This window comes from Columba livia, chromosome 2 (genome assembly GCF_036013475.1).
Source record: "Columba livia isolate bColLiv1 breed racing homer chromosome 2, bColLiv1.pat.W.v2, whole genome shotgun sequence".
Classification (NCBI taxonomy): domain Eukaryota; kingdom Metazoa; phylum Chordata; class Aves; order Columbiformes; family Columbidae; genus Columba; species Columba livia.
In genome coordinates this window covers 140444757-140467724 of record NC_088603.1, presented here as the reverse complement: position 1 = coordinate 140467724, position 22968 = coordinate 140444757, and the positions used below count along the sequence as shown (strand labels likewise).

General features: G+C 46.0%; 1 long non-coding RNA gene across 1 annotated transcript; it reads left to right on the top strand.

Annotated features, from left to right (window-relative positions):
• The first annotated feature begins 1995 nt into the window (after window positions 1–1995).
• Window positions 1996–21555, top strand: LOC110355240 (uncharacterized). Its single transcript, XR_002407750.2, has 4 exons — window positions 1996–2783; window positions 6096–6504; window positions 8503–8619; window positions 17304–21555. It is a non-coding gene; the product is annotated as an uncharacterized LOC110355240 (long non-coding RNA).
• The last annotated feature ends 1413 nt before the right edge of the window (window positions 21556–22968 follow it).

Genomic DNA, 22968 nt, shown 5'->3' with positions numbered 1-22968 from the left:
GCTCACAGAGTGGCAGTGCTGTGCCGTCAGCTCACGGTCCGTTGCAAACTCCACTCAAGCAGACGTGGGTGTTGTACAGTAAATGTTTCAGTCCCACTTGTGACCCATACGGGTGTAGATATGAGGCTGCATGGTGGGTTTGTTTCCTGTTTGTTCTCTAAAAACCTGGGCAGCTAGTCACAGAAGTTAACAGTAAGGTCAGAAAGCCACGTAAACCACTCCAGAGCATGGAGATTGACTGTGCAACCACGATTGCACCCCTCATGTGTGTGCATTACGGCGCATCTGTACCACAGGCTTCTTGCTTTGGTTGGATGGGGTTGGTGTCTCTGTGGTAGCTCCGTGTCATGATGACAGAAGCCCTGGGCATGTAAAGATGAGTGCCGTAGCAATCCGAGGGACACTGAAGTGACAGAGCCAGGGAGCCATACAGCTCAATGTTATTTGGTGACAGAACCAGGAGCTCAGTGTGCAGCCAGACCACAGTTCTGCCTCTTGATAGCTGCGTGTGACACTTCTGTTCCCTGGCTTGGGAGGCTTCGTATTCTTTGTGTGCATGAGCAGAGCAGGTATTTTTTGCAGTCTGCAAGATGTCGGATGTTTGCAAACCTAAGAACCCAGCATTTTCTGCTGGTGGGGGGAAAAGCACACCTCTAAAATAAAAGAGATCACTGTAATTCGTACAAAATTGCCTTTTATTTTCAGTTTGCAGTGGGCTCTGCTACCGCAACCTCTGACTTGTCCCCCAGGCCATTTGAATTCTGTCAGGGAAGGCAGCTTTCAGGCACTACAAGCACACAGCAGTACAGTCTTAGAAATGTGGGCCAATCCATCCTGCCACTTTTACACAGAGAAATAAAAAGACACCCATGGGGATTTCCCTGCCCAGGCAGTGCGAGGAGCAGCTGCCAGCCCTGCCCTGCACTGTCAGAGCCCTCCATAACCCAGGGCCCAGCTCCATCCTGCCAGCATGTCCATGGCTGCCACCGGCACTCTGCTCCAGACTCCTCTTTTCAGCCTCCCAGCATTTGTATCCACCTCACACCACTTGTGTGTGTCTGCACAGCAAGCAGTTCTCTGGAGCTAACAAGCAGGCAGTTTATAGTTGACAGCACGCTGCTTCCCTGTGCCCAGTCATGCTCTGCTGTCTGCAGCGAGAAGCAGGAAGACACCTGCTGTTAAATCCCATTTTCCTTACTCCTCAAGTGATTCATTTTGAGGATCTTTGACTAAATTTATATCAAAAGAATCCTCCCCTTACAGTCTTCATGACATGCACTTAGTTGTGGATCTTGGTTTTGGTTGTTGTTGGGGTTTGTTTGTTTGTTTTTTAATATTTGTGCTGCATTTTTGGAGTTCACTTGAGATGTATAAGTATCAGAGAGCATTGCTATAGCTCCAGCAGGGAAGCAGCTTATCTAGAGGGACAGGAAAACCACAACTTCTGATTGCCCTGGTTTCTTTCCGAGAGGCTGGAATGCTGAAGCAATGAAAATCAGCTGCTCTTTTTCACTGAAAATCTTACAGGTTTGGGAAGTGACTAAGCTGTGTGTTTGGGGAGACTGCCTTGTATAGATGGATAAGAAGAAAAGAATTTTCAATTTGTGTGAAGTTAGAGATCGACAAACTGAAAATGATAGCACAGCTCTGGAAAACCTTTGGAGTGAGTTCTCAAGAAGGGCCAGCAGGGTGGAGAGGAGACACAGCAGATGATGGAAACATTTGCTTATATAGGTTTGGTTTCTGGGATTGCTTTTTCACATGAACACAGCAAAAAATTTCAAGCCCTGAAACCCAAGCTTTTAGTGAGCTGCAGGTTTTCCTTTATGTACAGCGGTGATGCACATGAAAACACTGCTTGGGTTTCAGGAACAGATTAAGTTGGCTTTGGGAAGGTAGTCCAAATATGCTTCATAGGGCATGTAATGAAGATCAATTCTCTATCTAGAACAAACCAGCAAGCAGAAAATTCCTGTCAGCTGACCAGCTGCCTTTCAGACTAATTCATATAATCATGTTACCCTGCAGTTCCTGTGACAAATCAGTAACATGTTGTGGAGAGAGTGCCTGAGAGTTCCCATTTTGCCTATTCAATAGCACAAGAAATGTCTGTGGGAGTGTCTGGGAGCCCATTTCCACCATAGCCTGAGACTGGCTGGACCACAAGGCTTCCAGAAGAAACTGCTGCTCTAGGGGGTCCCACAGACCAGCTGTCTCAGCAGCGTGAGGCTTTCTGCTTTGCTTCTGTTTCCAGTGAGATTCGGCAATGCTTATGTTTCTGCCAAGGCTCACTGAAAGGAAGGCCTGCGAAGGTTTAGCCTTCAGTTTGAACTGATTTTGTGCTGACGCTTTCTTGGACCCACAGGATATAATTTCTGGTCAGCTGTAGCTTTTCCTGAATGCCAGCACATTTAGCGGTGGCTTCTACATCTCTGAGACACATAGGTTATAATTTCTAGTAAAATAAACTATTTCTTCTTCTTTTTCACAGAACGAATCAGTAAATGACTGGAGCTCCAATGTCAGGCATTGCTGTACAGTGCCTGGATGCCTGAACTGGCAGCAGTGAGGAGTTTCTACCTGCAGGACTCATCTCACCTTCTGCTTCTGCTCTCACCTGTGGCTTGTCCAAATGTGGTACCTCTGGGACAGGAGCTGATTTTTGCTTTGCATTCATCCCACATACACGGCAAAGTGATCCTGCTGCCCAGGCTTAAACAAAAGGGCTTCTGGTTCATTAGCATGTTTGAATAACCCTATGGGAACCTTCAAGCCTAACTGAGGTGAGAGGTGCCACGTTACCAAATAGCCTGCAGGCTCTGTGATGGCTGGTTTATTGGCACAAAATTACAGACTGAGCAGGGCTGATCTGAACCACAGCCTGGTGCTACATATCTGGCAAGGAGGTCTGTGGTGGTCTTTCCAAATTTTCCGATTTGGTGGTTTGACAGGGTTCAGGTTTTTTTGATAAAGTTTCAACCTCAGTTGACAGACCAAACCAAAATAAGGTCAAAGACCAGGAATTATGACTGGAAATTAATGTTGGCAACTCTGAAAAAAATAACCAATTTTGACCTCTGGTTTTTAGTAAAAGCAAGATATTGGATTCTACCTCACATCCCACCAGTAAAGCTAGCAAGAATCAAAATGTATGTAACTCAGACTAGAGATGCAAGTGCATGGATAGGTGCCAGATGCTGAGGTGTTCAGTGTATATCCCCGTGGGATGGAAGCAAGGCTTCAGCTGGGGCGTACATGCTGTCATGTAAATTAGAAGTAGCTATATTCCATCTCCACCGTAAGTGATAAACAAGCCATAGAAGCAGTAAGGTTGAATTACATCATTCTTGAGCACTTTAGTGCTTTGAAAATTGCGTTATTAGCTCAGAAGTTAGCATGCAGGTATTTCTCACTCTCAGCTAGCTGTGCATTTGCTAACTTCTCAGATGTCATGTGAATGCCCTGCTCTCTGTCTCCCCTGCTCTGTCTTTGGCGGCCATATAGGCTGTTCCAAAAATACCACCAAGACAAACACTTTGCTCCAGATGTAAACTGGATTATAACTCCTGCACACTGTCAACGGGCTTCAGTAAGTCTGGAAACCAGCATAAAACACAGGTTTTCCTGAACCACCAAAACTTCGCAGTTTTTATAGTGTGTTATGTTTCTGACAGGAAATCTGGATGAGACGCCAAGTTGGTAGAAAATTCAATACCCCACTATAAAATGTTTATTGTTTGGCTTGTATACCTAAGTGCACCTTCCTGTTGCTAAGTTAACATAATAAAAAAAATCCCACATCTGAGAATCAATCATTCAGCTGCAGACTGCAGTGAAATGACTTTCAATAAACAGCACAAGCACGAGGGAGCCATTCCTGTAAGGGCCTCAGAGCCAGGGAACCTCCCAGTATCTGCTGCAGGACCTCAGCATTTCCTGGTTTCTAGACCTGAACTTTTTGGTAGTTCATCCTTTTAAAGAGTCACCAGACCATTAAAACTATGAAGGACACACCATTTGCCTTCACAGTATAAACTGGGAAGATACAAGCTTGATCCTACCCTAACGGAGCCATAGCAATAATCAAATGACAGACATCAGATTTCTTTTTCCTCTCCCCAAATTTGTGTTTAATAATTTTGAAAAATAGTATAAAATTTATCTATGCATTTGTAAACCGTATATGTGGCTTGGTTTCACAAAACAATCCATCTTCTCATACTAGGTAATGTATTTACACTACAATATTACTAGAACTGTAGGGATGTAAAATATTAGCTTTACAAATATCCTGCCCTCATTCATATTCTATAAAGGCACACTAAAACATCTCTATAATGTAGTTTACAAACATGCCAAACAGTGCCAAACAAGTATATTCCATGGTTAAATGGTCTTATTATTCCATGAGCAGGAACCATGTGATCTTCCTTACATTAAAATAATTCATTTTTATACCTATTTCACTCTTACATTCAAAAGTATTTGCTTGTTTGTAGAATTTTTTTGCTCTTCTGCAAAGCTGCGATGTCTGGCTGGACGGGCTAAAGCTCCACCAGCCTTTGCAGGTGCCCCAGCTCTGGATGGGTTTCAGTCTGGGCGCCTCCAGGAGTTCCCACCTGCTGGTCAGTGTCTGGGCCTTGCTGAAGCGTGTTAGATTGAGGAGCAGCTCCACAATGGCTGTAACTCACGGCTGTGACACTGCCAGCCTGTAGCATGCCTGCTGCTCACAAGAGGTCACCGATGAACCTGCATTTGGTCCTGTCGCAGTCCCTTTCCATGTGTGGCAAACCCCTCATAGAGCACGGCACATTAAGCAATCATCAGCTCAAATGAGGCCCAGGAGTGCGGTAGAGCATCCTGTAGAGACAGAGAGCTTCTGGGAATCTGCGTGTGTGACCTTACACAGCACTCGTCCTTTTCTGGCCAGCGTTGCTCTCGCAAGGACGCTGCACACTCGCTTCTCGGGGGCTGGTGCCAAGCTGCTGGAATTCTGCTGCCGTAACTAATGGACTCGCATAGGAACTTCTGAGTTAAGTTTAACATGTTGCAAAATGCATTTTATTCCCAAATGCACTGGTAAGAATGTCCAGCTGGTCTGGATACACAAGACTTCACAGCACACAGACTACACAGCCAAAGGTTAATAAAACTAAGGTAAAAACTCAGAATCACATTAATTCCTAGAACAGTTCACCAGATGATGTAATTTTCCACCAAATTAGCAGCAGATGAATTATCCAGATTCTGCTGCTTTGTCTAACATAAAACCAGTGCTTGAGGAAAGGAAGAAACCTTTACACATTGTAAGGATGCTCGAGAGCATGGGATTGGGGAGCACTGCCACCTCACGGTTAATCAACCGAGACAACCAAGTGAAGTGGAGAATGCCCCTCTCTAGCACAGACCCACTTATCCAGCAGTCCTTGCCAAGTTCCCTAAATGCTGGCTGTGAGAACGATCAGTCAATACAGAACGTGGAAATCGACTGTGTGCATGCAGTCTGCTGTGTGCTTTTAGAAATCTCTTACGGTGCAATTAGTAGCTGGATAAGGTCCTTTGTGACAATCTAGTCCATTTTCTTGGCACCAAACTGGTACTAATGCCTGTGCAAAAGAGCATGTAGGTAGTTCTGTTCAGCTCTGAGCAAGCAAAAAGCACTCTGCAAATACAGGATGCGATTAAAACCAGAGGGAGTTTTGATGTTGGCTTGGACAGGCACCAAAGGATACCCTTTATGCTAAATTCTCAGTCTGTGGTGGGAAAAAATAGGCCTCCTGGACCTCCTGCTGCCCCCTGCGGGTAAACTCATGTGTATTATAGCTTCTGTCAAAGCCAAAGTCTTTAACTAAACAGTTTTACCTTTATTCCAGGTTGAGCTGCTTCCTCAGGTACTTTGTTAATAGCCTCCTTGGAGTTTAATGTGCCATCTTCAGCCTCACATTGGTAGGACTCCTCAGTTCTGTCTCAGAGTTCATCAGTAGAGAGGTCTATAAATTTGTAAAAGGTTACAGTGCTTTAGGTAAGTGAAAAAGTGAATAGCAGAAGGTGATCGGGTATGTAACACTATCTCTACGTGATGTGTATCTTTTCAGAGGGAACCTGCAGAAGCTGTTCACACAACAAAGGAATACTTCCTTTCCTGCTCTGGCTACACCACAAAATAAAGCTGGGGCGGCTGGCTGGAAAAAAGGTGGAGACACAGGAGTGACCGTAACTGCAGTGGGAGAGAAGACCACAGCGCTCAGTGTGCTCAAATTGAGAGAAGAAATAAAATTATCTACAGCAAGAGTTTTGAAGAACTGGTGTATAAAACTGCTGATCTAGGAAGAGAGATTTTTAAATCTGGGAGTGCTCCCATCTGACAGCAGAACAGTAGGCACCGTACCCATGCTTATTAAAAAGACAAAGACTATCTTGGCAGTCAGAGACTTATCAGTCTTTCTGCAATCGTGGGCAATCTTTAGAACAAATTTTGAAGAAAAGAATAATTAAGACCTGAAGGTAAGTAAAAAAATATGTAGATAAAATGATTGGGGCAAACTCAGCTGCTATCTCTTTTTGATTTTCCAGGTGTAACTCATTTACTTGGATTCTAAGCTGATGAGCTAACTTGCTAAGCCAGGTTGATTTGATCATTTGTGATGATACTGGACTGGACAAGATACCCTTAGAACTGGGTATCAAAGTGAATAAGGAACCAGCACAAGTCTACTTGGGAAAAGAACTACTGAGTGAGAATGAAATTAATACTGGAATGCCTCAAGGTGTTGGGCCTGATCCTCTTAAAGATTTTCATTTATTACCGTGGCACATACTAAGGAAGTTTTGAAGTATTGTCAGCACAGAAGGGGTAGGAATATTAAAAGCACTGCATGTTGCTGGCGACTAAAGCAGTGGAAATAAGGTGGCATCTGCTAGGGCAGAATACAAACCACGTATGAGGGTAAGAGCTACTTGGATGTTAGATGTCAAAACTAAAGCTTCTTATTAAGGCCTCTTTATTAGAAATACAGAAAGAAACACACTTCTGGAAGTTCAGCCCCACTACTTCAGACAAGGATCTGGAGTGAATCACCTATGGGAGGTGTCTCTCTTGTGCGCTCAGGAAGTAGCTGTGAAACCTGCTGGCGGTCAGCTAAAGCTGTGTCAGATCAGCTGGACCTTGAGAAGAGTGTCTGCTGTGAAAAGGCTACCCAGAGCCCTAAGAGTGCTGCAGAGAGGAAGGAATGAGGGTAATAGCTGATCATAGCTGAGCTGTGATGGGATGGCTATGAAAACGTCAAACAGATACTATCTGTATCCAAAGAGATCTTTCTAAAGCAGAGCATTGACATATTCCCAGACACGTATACCCAGAATTCATCTGTGTGCAGTTCAGGGAACCTGTGCTTAAGAGGAACTCAAGACTGCACCATGTGCAGAGAGAGCTGCAAAAGTCAATGTGAGAATAGCAAATGTATTTTGTTAGCATTGCCTAAAGGAACTGGGCTTGTTTAGCCCCACAAAATGAAGGCTGAGGGGCACTCTTGTATTTTTAAATGTATCAGAGCAAAGGAAGAGCTTTAAAAATTCTTAAAATGGTGATGGTAAAAGATCATGGTCTGGTCAACTATAAATTTGGACATAAAATGTAAAGGTCTATAACTATCAGAGCAGTTGGTATTGCCAAGCAACCAGTTTCAAAATATTGCTTGATATGTTTGTAATCCAATGTTTTTCTGGTTTAGGTTTTAGTTCAGATTTCCCTGTCATACATTCTCCAGCATGTCCTCAATACCAGCCTATTAAAGTAGTTTTAATTGTACAGATTATTTTATAATAATAGGTGAGTCTTGTTAAACTGTCAGTCTTGCCTGAGAAATACTTAGCAATGGTTTCCTCCCAGGGGCTCCTGTGCACAAGGGGCAGGACATCAGGAGAGTTCTGGTGCTTGGGCTACATAAATAGCAAGGTGATAGACATTAGCAATCCTTGGTAGGGAACAAACTGGTATTTGTCTTGTGACAACATAAATGTAAGGGTAAACTCCCAGTCCATTTAGACTCTCCTTTACCCTAGCAACCAGGAGAAGCTTTACAAACAAGCCTGTGTTGGAAGCTGAATGAGTGAATGATGCTTCTTGACTGGTTGCAAACATGTTGACTTGCAGCTGTCATGAGGAATCAGCCCCACATCATTAGTCTGGCTGTAGGGTGTAAGAGGGACTGCATATTGTGCTGGCATTTTTACAGCATCCTCGAATGGAAACTTGCAAGTGCAAATGAAGTGTAGGGGAGAACAGAAGCATACTAATAATTTGCTTTAAAGAACTGCAACTGAGTTATTTTCAGGAGCTCTTAAGGATCTTAATTTCAATGGTACAGGTGGTGCCTACTGTTTGATTAAAATGAAACATGCAAACAGATTAGAGCTGTGAATTCAAAGTGGTTGCCGTGGATCAGGAAGTGGGGACTGTGTCTCCTAGCAATAGAGTCCCTTTGATCCTCTCTCTTGTTACAGGGCAAGTCGAGGATTTGCAAAGATAAATAAGATGGAGCCAGACTCTTCTCAGTAGCACCCAGTGAAAGGACAAGAAGGAAGCAGCATAGTTTGAAATACAGGAGATTCCACTTAAAGGTAAGAGAAAAACCATTTTAATGTAAGGATAGCTAAACACTGGCACAGGTTGCCCAGGGAGGTTCTGGAGTTTCCATGCTTGGAGATACTCAAAGCCCAACTGTACACCATCCTGAGCCGCCTGCTGTAGCTGACCCTGCCTGAGCAGGCTGTTGGAAACAACCTCCAGAGGTGCCTGCCAACCTGGATTGTTTAATCATTCTGTGAACGACAGTGAAATTCCTAAGTGAGCCAGTTTTTTCTGCAGAGACTCTTGAGACTAGTGTACATTTGACATCAGTTTATTTCTGTTGGTCAAGGAGGGTACATTGCTACCCTGAATCCTGTAGAAAAGAAGAAAAACTCAAATGTTCAGGGACAAGCACAATGGGGCTATGTGGCCCCCCTAAGCAGAAACTTACCTGAATCTGCCGAGGGATCATCTGCTGTCAGCCAGAGTGTTGGGTGGGTACCCAACAGACATTGTACTCACCACCCCCCACACAGGGAGCAAATCACAGTGCGTGATAGGGCTGTTCTGAACCAGCTCGGTGTGTCTCAGAGCTAGTAACAGCCTTTCTCCAGCAGCAAACCAAAGCAACCAGATTTCTCCATCTTATGCAGTGATTACTTCAGCATAAATCAAGTAAGTAGAAAATACAGCAAGTCCAGTTTGGGGACTTTTCTTTCGCTAAAGTTTATTTTGTTTCAGCCTCAAAACTACAGATTCACTTGCCTTTAGCTGAGTGAGTCTGCCTTCCAGGGTAGGAATAGAGGGGTTTTCATCCTTCAGTTCCTGTCCCAGGGATCCCTCCCTGCCCAGTGAGCCTCTGACTGAGTGACTGAGCAGAAGAGTTAGGTCTTCAGGGGAAAACACTACAGACTTTTTCTGAAATTCTGATAGGCTATTGTTTTGCTGTAACTAAAAGTTCTTGCTTGAGGACCAGGTGGCTCTGAAAGGAAAGGAGAGTTGGACAGAATGTGGCAGACCAAATCACTCTGTTCACTGTTGTTTTTCCATCCGTCCTGTTCCCTAAGGACCGTGGACACTTGGGCAAGTGTGTCTGGCCACCTGTAGGATGAAAGTCTGCAGGCTAGGTCATGTAAGAAGGGTACCATAATGCTATTTACATTGCATGTATGGGTCTGTCTATAGGATGTAACACACTTCTGGACCATGAGGCCATATAAATGCTGGGTTCTCACTTTTCAAGTGATGTTCATCGTAGGTCTGTTCTTGACACAAACATCTCTGGTTACATACTTCTGGCACAGTGACAGACCTTGGCCTCTGAGCAGTAGGAGGCCCAAAGTGGAGTTTTCAGAATAATTCTTCATCTTCTCTGCTCCATCATTTTCTGCACAGAAATACAAAAGAACATTCTGCCTGGTACACTCTTGCATGATTTGCAGAAGCTCTCATATATGCCCCTTCTCCAGCCCACACAGCCCAGGCTCTGCTCTTACTCAAGCAAGGAGGAGCGCCCATGGAAAGCTTTGTGTGTCATCTGTAGGTTTCTCTTTGTATAGCTGATGGCTTAATGAGTGCTGTGATAGTGCAGGTTGCTCAGAATTGCTGTTGGGGGCATTATGAGAATGCAGTGAACCTTTGCAACTTTCCTAGAAAGTAGGACAGGAGCAAAGAGGCAGCAAGGAGCAGTTCTGCAAGGCAGTAAGAGGTGTGAGACTCCTCTGCGGGGGCTCTTCCTCACTGACTCATCTGAGAGCTGTACTCCCACTTCTCATTTGAAAGTTAACCTCTACCCTTCCCTTGCCTGTAGTTGTCCCTAACAGTGTGGGCGTCACCTCTGCACCTCTTTCTCTCACAAGCCTGTGTGGGTGGTGCTCACTTTGCACATGAAAACATTGGGGTGTGCTGAGTCCTGCTCTTTTGTTCTGGTATCGGTCACCATTGAATACGCTCATTTATACTGTCAAAAGTGTTTCCAGTATAGCAAACATAAGGATCAAGACTGCTGCTAGGTGAGGTCCTCCTCCTACCATACAGTAGCTAAAAACAGCCAGCAGAGCCACTGGTTGAAGGTCTCTGCTCTGGAGTGCTAGCAACTGCCTTGCTGCTGCTTTTTTAACACCCGTGAGATAGTCTTTCATTACATGTGAAATGAATCCATCAAAAGTGGTGACAGGGCAACACGGATCAAACTGCCAGATGGAGGAAAAAGACATACTTACAAGACTCTTTGCTAATCAAACGGAATGTTTCAGACGGGAGCACACTGACTCACAGGAGGGAGATGCTTTTCTGCTTTTCCTCCATACAGGTGTACTGATAGTGACAACATATTGCCACCCCAGGTGGGTGGCAGATCTCTGAAACACGAAAGGAAGGAGTAAAATGGCCTGGAAATTTGAATTCTGCAATTACTTACCCTTAGGTTAATTCAGTCCTTCATGTTTTCCATTGCCTTCCTCAGGAGTGGAACAAACAGTTTCATAGATCAATCTGATCCTGGCCAAGCCCCGACTTGAGAACAAGTCTGGAGCTACCCAGTATTAATGATCTGGTCCTAAATCCTGACTGCAGGCACACCAGTTGCAGGGAGAGCCTTGGTGTAAAGCATGAACCCATGTGAATCTGTCATCTCTTGGAAAGTTCCTGAATGGTGCTGAGCCTTTGTGGACCAAATCCTGTAGGAAGCAGGGATTCAAGGCATCTCTGGAATTACAAATTCCTGCTTCTTAACCCAAGGCCATTTGCTGTTAGAACGGGCGCGCAGGGCACTGGTAACAACTCAGCCCTTCACTCCTGCACAAACAGGATGTGGCAACACACCCAGTGAGATTTAACAACAGCTCACCTGAAAAATGACTCGACAGATCAGCATTTTGAGGAGTGAGTGGAAATTTTCTGTTCCCAAGACAACAGCTCTAAGCAAGGCTGAAAGGAGATGTATTCTATTATTGTGGAAATGCAGTATAGTCTGCAGCACCCAGGATGGAGTCAGGCTGATGCCAGCACTACAGTCAAGGCTGACTTAATGGTAGTTTAGTATCCTTCACTATTGTTGTTGCTGCTGCTGTTTCTTCACCCTGGCAGGGATGTTCCAGCCCAGTTCATCTCAGGCCGGTGTGACACCCCCAAGGGTGAGCTCCTTTCACTGCAAGAAGTGGTGTCACATGTAAAGACCAAGATCAGAGCTGCGTTATCCAGCATGATAAATACACAAAAACTCAATGGTAAATGGAGAGCTATTTCTGTCCACAAATGTTTCATGGGTGTTTTCTCTAAACTAAAAATCAAAGGCATGATGCTCAAGAAAGATCTGCTTGTTTTAGGCGCTGGAGAAATTATGCAGCAACAATTAGCCTTTATGCAAAGATTAATCCTTAAGCAGGGAGGTATGGGTCTCTTTTAACACTGCCTGACTTTTCCACAGGAGGTTTTATATTTATAAGTGACTGTTCCTGCTCACACACAAAACTTCTGTCTCTTCATCTGCATCCCTGGGGACTTCTGAACTTGTCATCAACCTGATCTCCCAGCCAGAGGAACACTTCCCCACTGTGCAATGAAAATTTAGCAGCTTGTCCTTCAGCATGTTTCAACAACTCAGAGATTATTAACTCATCTTTCAAGTGATTAATACCCCTGGGTGTTTGAGAGGCATAACTCTGGTACTTGTGAGATGCTTGAAGGCCCTGAAAAAGAAGGCAGAAGGGGAATGCCAAGTGTGATGGCTTGGGTTGAGAGGCAGACTGACCCTGCTCCTGCTCAAGTCCCATACCTGCTCCACTTGGGTCCCATTTTGGCTGGCGTCTGGAGGCCCCACAGCACAAAGAGGGAACAGCCCTTTCTAGTCCCTTCCTTTGTACAACAATCCAGATCTGCGGGTTCTCAAGGGAGTACATCTGTGAATAAGCCATTTCACTTAGTGTTGCCTAATTATAGCCATGTTGACAGCCACAGTTGTAACTCTTCTGCTAAGAGATTTTTAGTATTCATCAGTATGCTCCTCATTGGTGGCTGCAGAGTACCTGTCAGTCATGATAATTGCTAACATGTTTTAACTTGCCTCGGAAGCATTCCTAGGATTTATGGCTGTGCTGTGAGTCGGCACAGGCCTCATTATTCCAGCTTTGCCTTCTACTATGACAGAGGTATGGCAGAAATGCAGCATATATAAAGTCATCCTGGTCTGTCTCTAAGACAATTGATGTGCTGAGAAAATGCATGACTGTGATGCATACATGTTTGTGCCACAATGAATGCCAGCAGCACCTTCACATTAAATCACTCCTGGAATTGCTGTTGTGGCTCTGCCTCTGTTTTGAGCACACACGCACTGATAGGTGAATAATTTTCCAGGAGAGCTGGTCTGTCTGTCCTTGCACACAGGGCTGAGGCAGCTAATAGAGCTGCCGCATTCAAATAGGGTCAGGCCAAGCAAAAAAGAGAATGGGAGCACAAAGGATAAAGACCACATTTCACGGCTAGCTAGGCATGGGTCCAGTGCTTTTGTCCAAAAGTTCTCGTGTTGTGTCCCTAAGCTGACCCTGACGGCCTTGCAGAAAGCAAACCTGCTTCAGAAGATTGTCATGCCCCCCCCATTACAGGAGGTGATGTCTACAACACTGCTTTGTTGGAATGCACTTGTGCCAGTAAAGAGCACCCAGGTCATGCAAAACACGGAGCAAGAGTAGCATGAGCACAATAGTTTGTGTTCTAATAATGGGCTTATGTCCTAATCATGAAGTTGGAAATGAAGCAACATTCCCTCTGTCCTGCTGCTGTGTCCCACAAGGCAAACACAGACCATACTTCAGCCCAGCCTGCAGTCCAGGACTCCACCACAGCACGTCCAACAAGCCACCCCAGAGACTCTGCCACCTGCGTGCTGCTCCCACAAGCCTCCCCCTCCACTCCCCACCCAGCTTTCTGCCTCCCACAGGTACCAGGCAGCTTTCAGAATCATGCTGAACATGAATGAAGCTTCCCAGCTTGGCCCAGTAAAACCCCTTCCCTGTTTTGTCTCTGATTTCTGCACCTCCGTAGTGCTGAGCCCCAGCTGGCAGCCTGGGAAATGCAGTGTCCCTGAACATTTATGTGTCCCCACATCTGGCAGAAGAAGGGGATTTCACATGCAGTTCCTCAGCTCTGCTGTGCTGCGGCTCTCAGGAGAGTTCCCAAAGTATGCACCATATATTGCTTTTCAGCATGCAGCAGTTTCAGTTGTCTCACGGCTCGGAAGCCTGTCACCCTATGTCCATCCCAACCAGAGCGGGGTTTCCTTGCACACATGGCTCCAGGACCTGGGCAGTGCCCCAGGCTCCTCAGCTTAGACACAGCGATTCCAAGGAGGCAGCAATGGGTGTGTCATGGAGTTGTTCTAGAGGGCTGGGCAGAGGGAGAGTAGAGGGTTGTGAGCGGCCCCGGTGCTGTCATTCTTACCAGATCGTGACATACCTCTGCCAGCATGAGTCCATTGCGGGAGTACCCGGGCCAGAATCCCCGTGGAGAGCAGTCCCAAAGTCCAAAGCACTGTTGCCAGTAAGAATGTCTGAGTTTAGAAGAGGTTCAGTGACTGTGCTATATTATAAACATGCTCATAATTATTTTGGGTAAGTGTCGAAGCAGTGAGAATCTACGTGTTTCCCGCAGGAGGCAGCTGCTCCTGCAGCACCGCTCTGGCTTCTAATGCTTTTGTTTTAACTTGGAGACCCATCACACTATCAGTTCTGCTACTAGTCCTTGAATCCAAATAATCTCTCTTCCATCAAATAGGAACTTTAACTTGATGAACAGACGGATGTTTCATAATGTGACCTTTCCTGAGGTGAAACACTGAGTGGGTGTGTTATTTATTGGTTTTCAATTTTTTCACAGACAGACATGTCTATTCCATCAGGAAATTTAAACAAGAAGATGTTTAAAAATTCATTTAAGTGCAAATGCAGTCCTTACCACTGTAGTAATTCTTTCTCTTAACTACACATTAAAGACCAAGATGTGGTTGTGCTGGAGGATAAATGATAGCTTGTCTGCGACAGGACTGACAGCTTGTAGCTACCCATTGCTGGCTGCAGGTGCAGCTTAAATGGTCTCCAGCCCTTTCCTGGGGCTCACTTGCCATCCGTCTGCTCACTGAAACGGGACTGCACTGCCCTCCAAGTGTGGAGCAGCCGCCTCACCCAGCAGCTCAGCTCATGTTCTTTGCAGGGGATGGCATCAAGGTGCTTGGAGTGGCTCCAGTTGCCCCAGCTGACATGGCAGGGGCCTCGTTAGACCTGGCAGACCCTTGTGCAGGGGTGCGGACAGGGGAAAGGCTCTTTGTTTTGGAAGCATTGCCCATCTCTCCCTCCAGGGGAGGAGCAGAGGTCGCTCAGGAATTTACATCCAAATTTCTGTCTTCTGGCTCCTAAAGATCTCGGTAACCCAGTGTGGCTAATTCATGTGGTTCTCTTCTTCAAGATAGTGTCAACAGACCAATGTAGATTAAATTCCTGCAAACTTGTTGAACAAGAATTCCAAAAGATGCAAGAAAAAAAAAAAAAACAACTAGTGGATTATGGCAAAGTAGAAGCTCAGAAATTAGCTCATTTGATTAAAAATAGTGCATTATATGCCCTAATGAATCCTTTAGAACTAGAAAAATGTGCATGAATAATGTAAATAAGAACAGCTTTTTGAACTACATCTTTGCAGGAAAATCAGTCCCAACAGCTTGTTGGATTTGCCTCTTCTGGCTATTTGCGATGGTGACTTAGAAACTCTTCCTGATTGACTGTTCAGTCAAGTAAAAAGAAAAAACCACTGTGGGCTCTTATATGTTCTGTCATAAAAACTGACAGTGCCTGGTCCTAACACAATGCATTATTCTCCTGTGCCAAGCCCAGGCCAGGCCCACATAGACTTTGCTCCTGAGCTTTGGCTGCCAACACCATTCTCTGATTTACACTGTGTGACACAGAATCACTAATGTGTTGAGCAAGTTTAAATTCTGTTATAATCAGAGTAATCAGTAACAAAGGATAAGAATAGTAAGTAAAAACTGCAGCCCAGTGATAAAAATAGTCTGGCTGAAGCACTGATGCTGGAAGACAGCAGAGCTTGGGGCTGCAAGACTAGGACCTCAGAGTCCTCCACCTCCTGCATACGCTTTTACACTCTCTGCATAAGGTGCCATTTAACAACCCACGCTGTGTGAAACGGTTTCTACACCAGTGGAAGGATTTTTTTGTGAGCCTCTAGACCCTAGAAGAAAGGCAGATTTGACAGTGTTCACACAGCAGGCATTACAATCTGGATCCCCACATAGTTTTTGGCCCATGTCATAGCCCACGTGTAGGCATCCAGGCTGTGAGTCTGACCGGCTCCAGCATAGCTTTCTTGCACCCACATCCTCTCCTTCTCCCTTGACAAGAGCCACCCTGATGCCTGCTGGCAGCAGGGTGAGCCCAGGTCCTGCGCCAGGGAGCAGCGAGCCCCTCTGGGCGCCTGCAGCCCAGCACGCCGGGACAGGGTCAGCGTTCACCACCAGTGTTCTGCCCCACTCCCTCAAAGCCCTCTCAGAGGCACCAGCGGCACTCTGAGAATGAAGCACTGGCCCCTTGTGCTCCCAGAACCCACAACACAGCCCTTGTCTTCGTGGCACAGCCACATGCTGCTCTTTGGGCACATCAGTTGGCAGAAGCCAAGGGTGCTGTGCAGGGGACATCTCCGGGGCATGGGCAGGAGTGTCTGGCTCTGCCACCACACTGCAAGTGAAACACAGGTAGCAGGGCATGGAAGACATAGAGACTTCCAGTCCTTTCCAGCCCTTTCCAGTCTTTTCCAGTTATTTCCCCAACTCTTAGCATGGGTGTACAGGAAACTAAGAAGTTAAGCATCTTGCTCTGCTATTTTTCCTCTCTTGCAACCCTGGTGAGAGTGAGTGAGTATAATGCCCATGATATACTCTTATTACCATAGTAACTCAGCCAGGAGCTGATGATTGCACAAGGAGATGCTGAAAGGGAAAGACTGCCTAAGGAAGAAATCAGCTCTCTGCTACCTGGGTGCATCGTCCTTATCTGCACTACATGCTCTTTTGAAGACAGTGGGATTCCTCTGGCACACAGTGAGAGCAAATTACAGCTTAGGTCTAGGTCTGTGCTTGCAAGGCAATTTTCCCAAAGGATCCAACCATTTTATGTCTAAATGAAAAATAATCAGCCCCTTATTAAAAGAGGCTGATTTTCATCATGGCTCTGCACTGCCCTCTGCATTTCTGCCATTGCCTCTGAAGCAACCACACGGGGTGCAGCCTAAGCTGTGCCACCTGCAAGAACATAGGCATGTCTGCAGCTCTTCATAATGGCAGCTGCTCAATGCAAAGAGGAGGTCAATGTTAATGTTTCAGCTGAGTGAGAGCGGCTGGAGCCTCCATGCACAGGAGAATCACAAAATCGTTTTGGTTGGAAAAGACCCTCGAGAGCACTGTCTCTAAACCATGTCCATAAGAGCCTCATCTACACATCTTTTAAACACCTTCAGGGATGGTGACTCCACCACTTCCCTGGGCAGCTTGTTCCAGTGCCCTTGGCTGCACAGTGTCCACCCTCAGAAATCTCTGCTCCAGCTGCAGTGCTGGGTGGGAAAAAGCCTTTGGCCGGACTGTGGCAATGACAGCCCCTTGCCCCAGGGTATACCATCTACCTCAAAACCTCGCCACAGCAGCTAACATCTCCTGTGTTTGCCTTCACAGTGCCTCATCGGGCATTAAATTGCTGTGACACCCACCAGCCAGGCCAGCAAGGACTGAAATATAAAGAAGCCAACCAGATACAAGGGCCATCAAGGGGACACGTAGCATGGCAAGGATTTGAAAGCTCATGTCTCAGGTGAATATAGTATGAGTTTGTGGGTGATCTCAGTGTCATCCTGAGATAAAAGGATAAAAGAGGACTAATCCAGGTTCATGGAGTTTTGTTCATCTTTTTTTTCTCAGCTTTGCCTGTTGTGTAGTAAGTCTTATAACAACATTAAAATTGCTGTTCTTCTAACATTCACCACTCTTATTCAGGAGCATAAAATTTCTGCTCAGTATCCAAGGAGTGAGAGAGATGCATAGGAGCAGGATGACACTATTTTGGCAGTCACAAACACCAGGACTCTGTGAAGGTGACATTAGGTAGTGACCAGCCTTTGAACTCCATCCTTCCCAGCAGGCTGGGGCACCTCCTTTGCTAACACAGGAAGAAACATGATCATCACTGACATTACACCATGGTGGAAAGAAGCAAAGTCCTGCCACACAGTCCTGTCTAGTTGCATAAAATGTTTCAGAAATATTTTCATAACTTTTCCACCAACTACTGTTAACAGCTACAAGGGCCAAGCTCGATTACACAAGGTTTCCTCTTAACATTTCTGGTTAGAAATAGCTCAAGCCCCTCTCTACCCCCAGCTAGAAACCTGCAAAAGGGAAACTTTCTCTCTCCAGCAAGTTTCTCTTGAGTCCCGAAGCTTCACAGAAAACAAAAATGTATTGTGGAGGGGAACTGGAGCATTCATCTGCAAACAAACAAAACATAACTCGTGTAACTGAGGTAGATATGTATATATATGTGTATATATGTGTGTATATATCTGCTTATGTGTGCATTTAAATCCTGAGACATCGCTCCCCTCCCCTGCTGCTGTGCATAACAACCCTCTGTCCTCCTGGGGCTTGAGGTAGCAAGGCTGCCTGTGCTTCTGTCCCCACCTCATGCTTCCCACTGTGTTTGGCTGACAAAATGCCAGTGCCCAGAAAGGCATCTGTTGATATTAACAACCCATTCAAGCAGAATAACCAAAATGCTTCACTGGGAGACCAGAAGCAAGCATAAAAGAATCCTGCTGCCCTGTTGCTGCCCAGAGAAGCTGCGGATGCTCCATCCCTGGAAGTGTTCAAGGTCAGGCTGGATGGGACTTTGAGCAACCTGGTCAAGTGGAAGGTGTCCCTGCTCATTGCAGGGGGGTTGGAATTAGATGATCTTTAAGGTTCCTTCCAACCCAAACCATTATATGGACTCAGTCAGATAAAGACACAAAACTTTTGCTTGCGTATAGCTTGCTGAAATGAAGAAAGAAATAGTGTTAGTCTGGTCTGTGCTCAGGTCAGGAGCTCCTGACAAAGATCTTTGTTTCATTTACCTTCCTCTCCAACAGACACAGGCCTCTTGCCATTCTCCTGGACTCTCTACCTTTTTTTTTTTTAAACATTCCCTGAATCTTGAAGGCCTTCACCTCCACTGCAAAGGGGATTTGTTTCATACAGATCATCAAGATGACCAAACCCTGCATAGAGCTCAGCTTACACAATTCCTACTGGGTGTAAAACATCGTCTCTGCATGCTTATTGCTCATGTGTGAAAATCAGTGGTGAGTCATTGACCTACAGCAGTCAGGAGGTGGAGGCAGGGCAGAGTAGAAACTCCTGAAGGCTTTCATATCAAAATCTTAGGGGAAAATAGCCGTCTCCTAAGTAAATGTGGCAGTGAAGGGAACTCTTGCCCTTTGGCAATACAGTTCCCGTGATGAAAGATCAGTCACTACTGCTAGGACATCTGGCATTTGACCCCCAGACAATATTAGACTTGGACAATTAACTTTGAAAGCTAATGCCATATTTTATTCACTCTTCTCTTGAGGAATGAATTGGAAAGTACTTGGGAGAATGCCTCTGTTTCTAATCTCAGGCTGATACATGAATCCAAAAGGTCTTGCTGCCAGCATTTGAGTTACCAGGGATGGAGCCAGGCTGACCGGCCAGTTCACACCTCCCTTCCTACTGGGTCAGACACCAGCAAGTGCTGAGTATGTCCAAACCACCAGCGCACTTGCACCCTTCTCTTCCCTGAAATCTCTTTACAACAGGAGAAAAGCGGAGTCTCTACCCTCCTTTTAAAACACTAATGGAAATAGAAAATTAGGTCAGAGACAATGCTACGGCTTTGTATGCGACAGTCTGCACTTAAGGAAACAGACTGGAAAGAGTCCAGGGCAGACAAAAGATGAAGAGGAGAAGAAAGTGGAGATAAAAGTCAGTGGAGCAGCTGGAGCTTGTGCTAACACTCGGGGAGATTCTGCAGCTAATGATGAGATGAGTGTACAAAAAGATTTGAAAGTGGAAAGCCAAACTGGGAAGCCAGATGAAAAGGTGGAAAAGGCAGGTACTGAAGTGTGTATGGTCATGGAAGAGAGGCTGGAGAGAGCAAGAAAGTGGGAACAGCAGAACAGAAAGGTTTCCTGAAAGGAGAGACATCTGTCATCTACTTTGCCAGGCTCAAAGGAAACCAAAAGGAGTCAGCAGCATTTCAGCCCTCTCTGCAGCAGGTGGCTTGCAGGCTCCATCCCCAGCCGGAGCTCTGGGGAGTCACAATTAAATGCAGTGAAGTGGAATAAGATAGGCTGGGGCACTGCAGCATGGCAGTGCTGGACGCCTGGAAGGCAATCTCTAAATCCGCCTGGGAGTTGTTCCTCTGATCTGCAAGGAAAATTGTGCTCACAGTCCTGCTAAGAGCCAATAAAAGAGAAAGAATTTGCAAGTTTACTACTTGGTGGTAAAACGTGGAATTCTGTAGTTGCAGGGGAAGGAGCCCTGCAGCAGATCTGCGACCTCACACCTTCCTGGCTCTCTCCAGAGGTCATGGCACCATTGCTGTCCAGGGTAGTCTTCTTAGGAGCCATCATACTTAACAAGTGTGAGAACTCTGCAGTCTTGCACAGCTGTTTGCAGGCAGTTTTCTGAGGAGCAGAGGGAACTGAGGGAGCGGTGCGTGCTTTGTCTTCAGCAAGGCCATCTTAGTCTCAGCTGTGTGGAACTGGGTACTTAAGCACTCACAGCCTCTCCTCGCACTGTCAGCTCAGTTGGTTATCTTACGCTCTCTGCTCCAGCCCCACAGGAGAGGGAAACCCAGCCCCTGACATCTCGCCTGGCACAGCGATACAAGCACAGCTGCCTCCAGCACATGTGCTGGGATCCTCAAAGGGCCTGTTTTCATTAAAGCCAGCAGCAACCTGCCTTTGGGCCAGACTCTGAGCTTCCTTATCTCATCCCATGTGGAGATGGAGCAGCAGGAAAGGTGTGAGCCAAGCACGCCTGCCACTGGGGAGCCAGGAACCTGAACCCCAGCTCTTCCTTGTAGGCTCCACGGCTCTGCAAACATGGAACACCTCCTGGACCAGGGAGTCCAGAACATCCAGTGGTGGCTTTGCTGTCACCAGGGAGAGACAGGGAGAGTGAAGAGAAGTTCAGCTCTTAAGGCTGGATGTCTCCTAGTTGTCAAATCCACGCAGAGCCTGTACCACACCCTGCCAAAGCGAGCAACCTGTTTGTCACAGCACATGGGCCATGAGGAACCAGGCACTCACTAGTTGGGGACTTCCCATTTCAGCCTGGGATGCTGCTGCCCACTCTCCATCAGAAATCAAGGAGTTAAAGATTACTGCCTTGTCTGTGTACTGGCACCATTCACTGATGCTCCAAAACTTCCCACATACATATAAAAGCAGTCCAAATCCAAGGCTTCAGCAATATGAGTGATGGGAGCTTGGCAGTATGTTTAAGCACCCTCCTGAGCTAACCTTACATGAGCAACTGCTCCTGAGGATCCAGTAGCCAAGTATCCAACATGAATATGCTGCATTAGTTGCATTTGCTTTTGTTTCTATTAGACAAATATTTCTGTTTGTCTCATTACACAACAGCACCAACAAAACAGCAAAGTAGGTTTTGCAAGCTGCTATTTAGTTGCTTCACGGCGGTAAAGACTAGTTATGCCAGTCTTGGGAAGTCGACCTACATCCTTTCAGCTGTTATTATCTTGTCAACTGGGCCAACCTCATGCTAGCTAGTTCTTGCTCTGTCTTGTTTCAGTCAGTTAGTACAGTGTCTCTCTTTTCAAGGATTCACGTTTCATTTGCATAAGAGCATCAATGGAGTAATTTCAGAAATAAACGCCCAGCTTAACTCTGCTATAGCCTTAGGAAAAGTTCTCTCCACTACAAAGGCGTCTTGGCATTTCTCTTCTACTGCCTCACAAAGGCACACGCGAGAGAGGTCAAGCTCCTCTTTGTGCTGCTTTCAGAAATGGTAGCTTTGACAAATAGAAAACATAGCCAGTGTTTCCTGTCTGTCTTACGTTAAACTCACAAATCATCTTTTCTAGAGGGACCAAAGAAGAGTAAGACCAGAGCAGGCAGGCCAGATAATCTTACGGCTGGCAAACATCTGGACTTTGCATTCAATGACAGGGTGGTTACCACATGTGGCTGGGGGCAGCGTCGTGTTCAGGACTTTGTTTCTGGGGTCTTTGCACATTTAACCTGAGGCAATGATGGTATTTAGAAAAAAAAAACAAAAACGGAAGTGGAAAATCCCATCTCCCTGTGCAGGGCTCAGAGCCTTATGTCTGGGGTGCAGGACAAATCTTCCTTTTTTTGTTCCCTGGGATTTTTGCTTCCATGGCCACACTGTAGTGTGTTCCCAGTTCCAGGGAGAAAAGAGCAGAAAATCTTTGTTTACCATTGAAATAGCCTACAGCTTGGTGGTTTCTGCAAGGAGGTGGTGGGTGTGTGCTCGGGCCCCTCCAGCTGAGCAGATATTCCAAGCGCCAGACACTACCCTGCAGCACGCAGGAAAGCCAGTCTCTGTTCTATCCCATCCTTCATACTCACTTTCCCTTTTGCTGTGAGCTGCGCAGAAAAATTGTGCTTTGTCAAGGTTAATAAGATATTTATTCTAAATTTGATCTCTCCATTTAAAGCTTAATTACTGCCCTAGAAAGCTCCAGTCTATGGAAATCAGCATCTTTGTGTAACAGAAACACAGAGCCCTCAGCTATTTCACACTACATGAAAGGCGCGCCATGTCAGTTCATGTTATAAGGTAGCTCCGTCTTCTGTGAGTCAGTCAATCATAGGTTTTCCTCAAGCGCTCTCGACTCCTCACTCTCATCCTCCTCCTTCCTTGCTGCTCCCTTTCAAGCCTCTCTCCTCCCTCACTTCCTGACACCCCTGTGAGGCCACTGTGGTGGGGTGCATAGTCTCCAAGCCTAGGAGATCCATCAGCTTCTTGGGGAAAGGTTTCCTTTCCACGAAGGCACTTCTCTGTCTGGTTGACAATTCACAGAATCACAGAATGTCAGGCATTGGAAGGGACCTCAAAAGGTCATCAAGCCAAATCCCCCTGCTGGAGCAGGAACACCTAGATAAGGTTACACAGGAATGTGTCCAGATTAGGAGACTCCACAACCTCCCTGGGCAGCCTGTTCCAGTGCTCTGTCACCCTCACTGTGAAGAAGTTTCTTCTCAAATTTAAATGGAACCTCCTGTGTTCAAGTTTATACCCATTACCCCTTGTCCTATCATTGGTTGTCACCAAG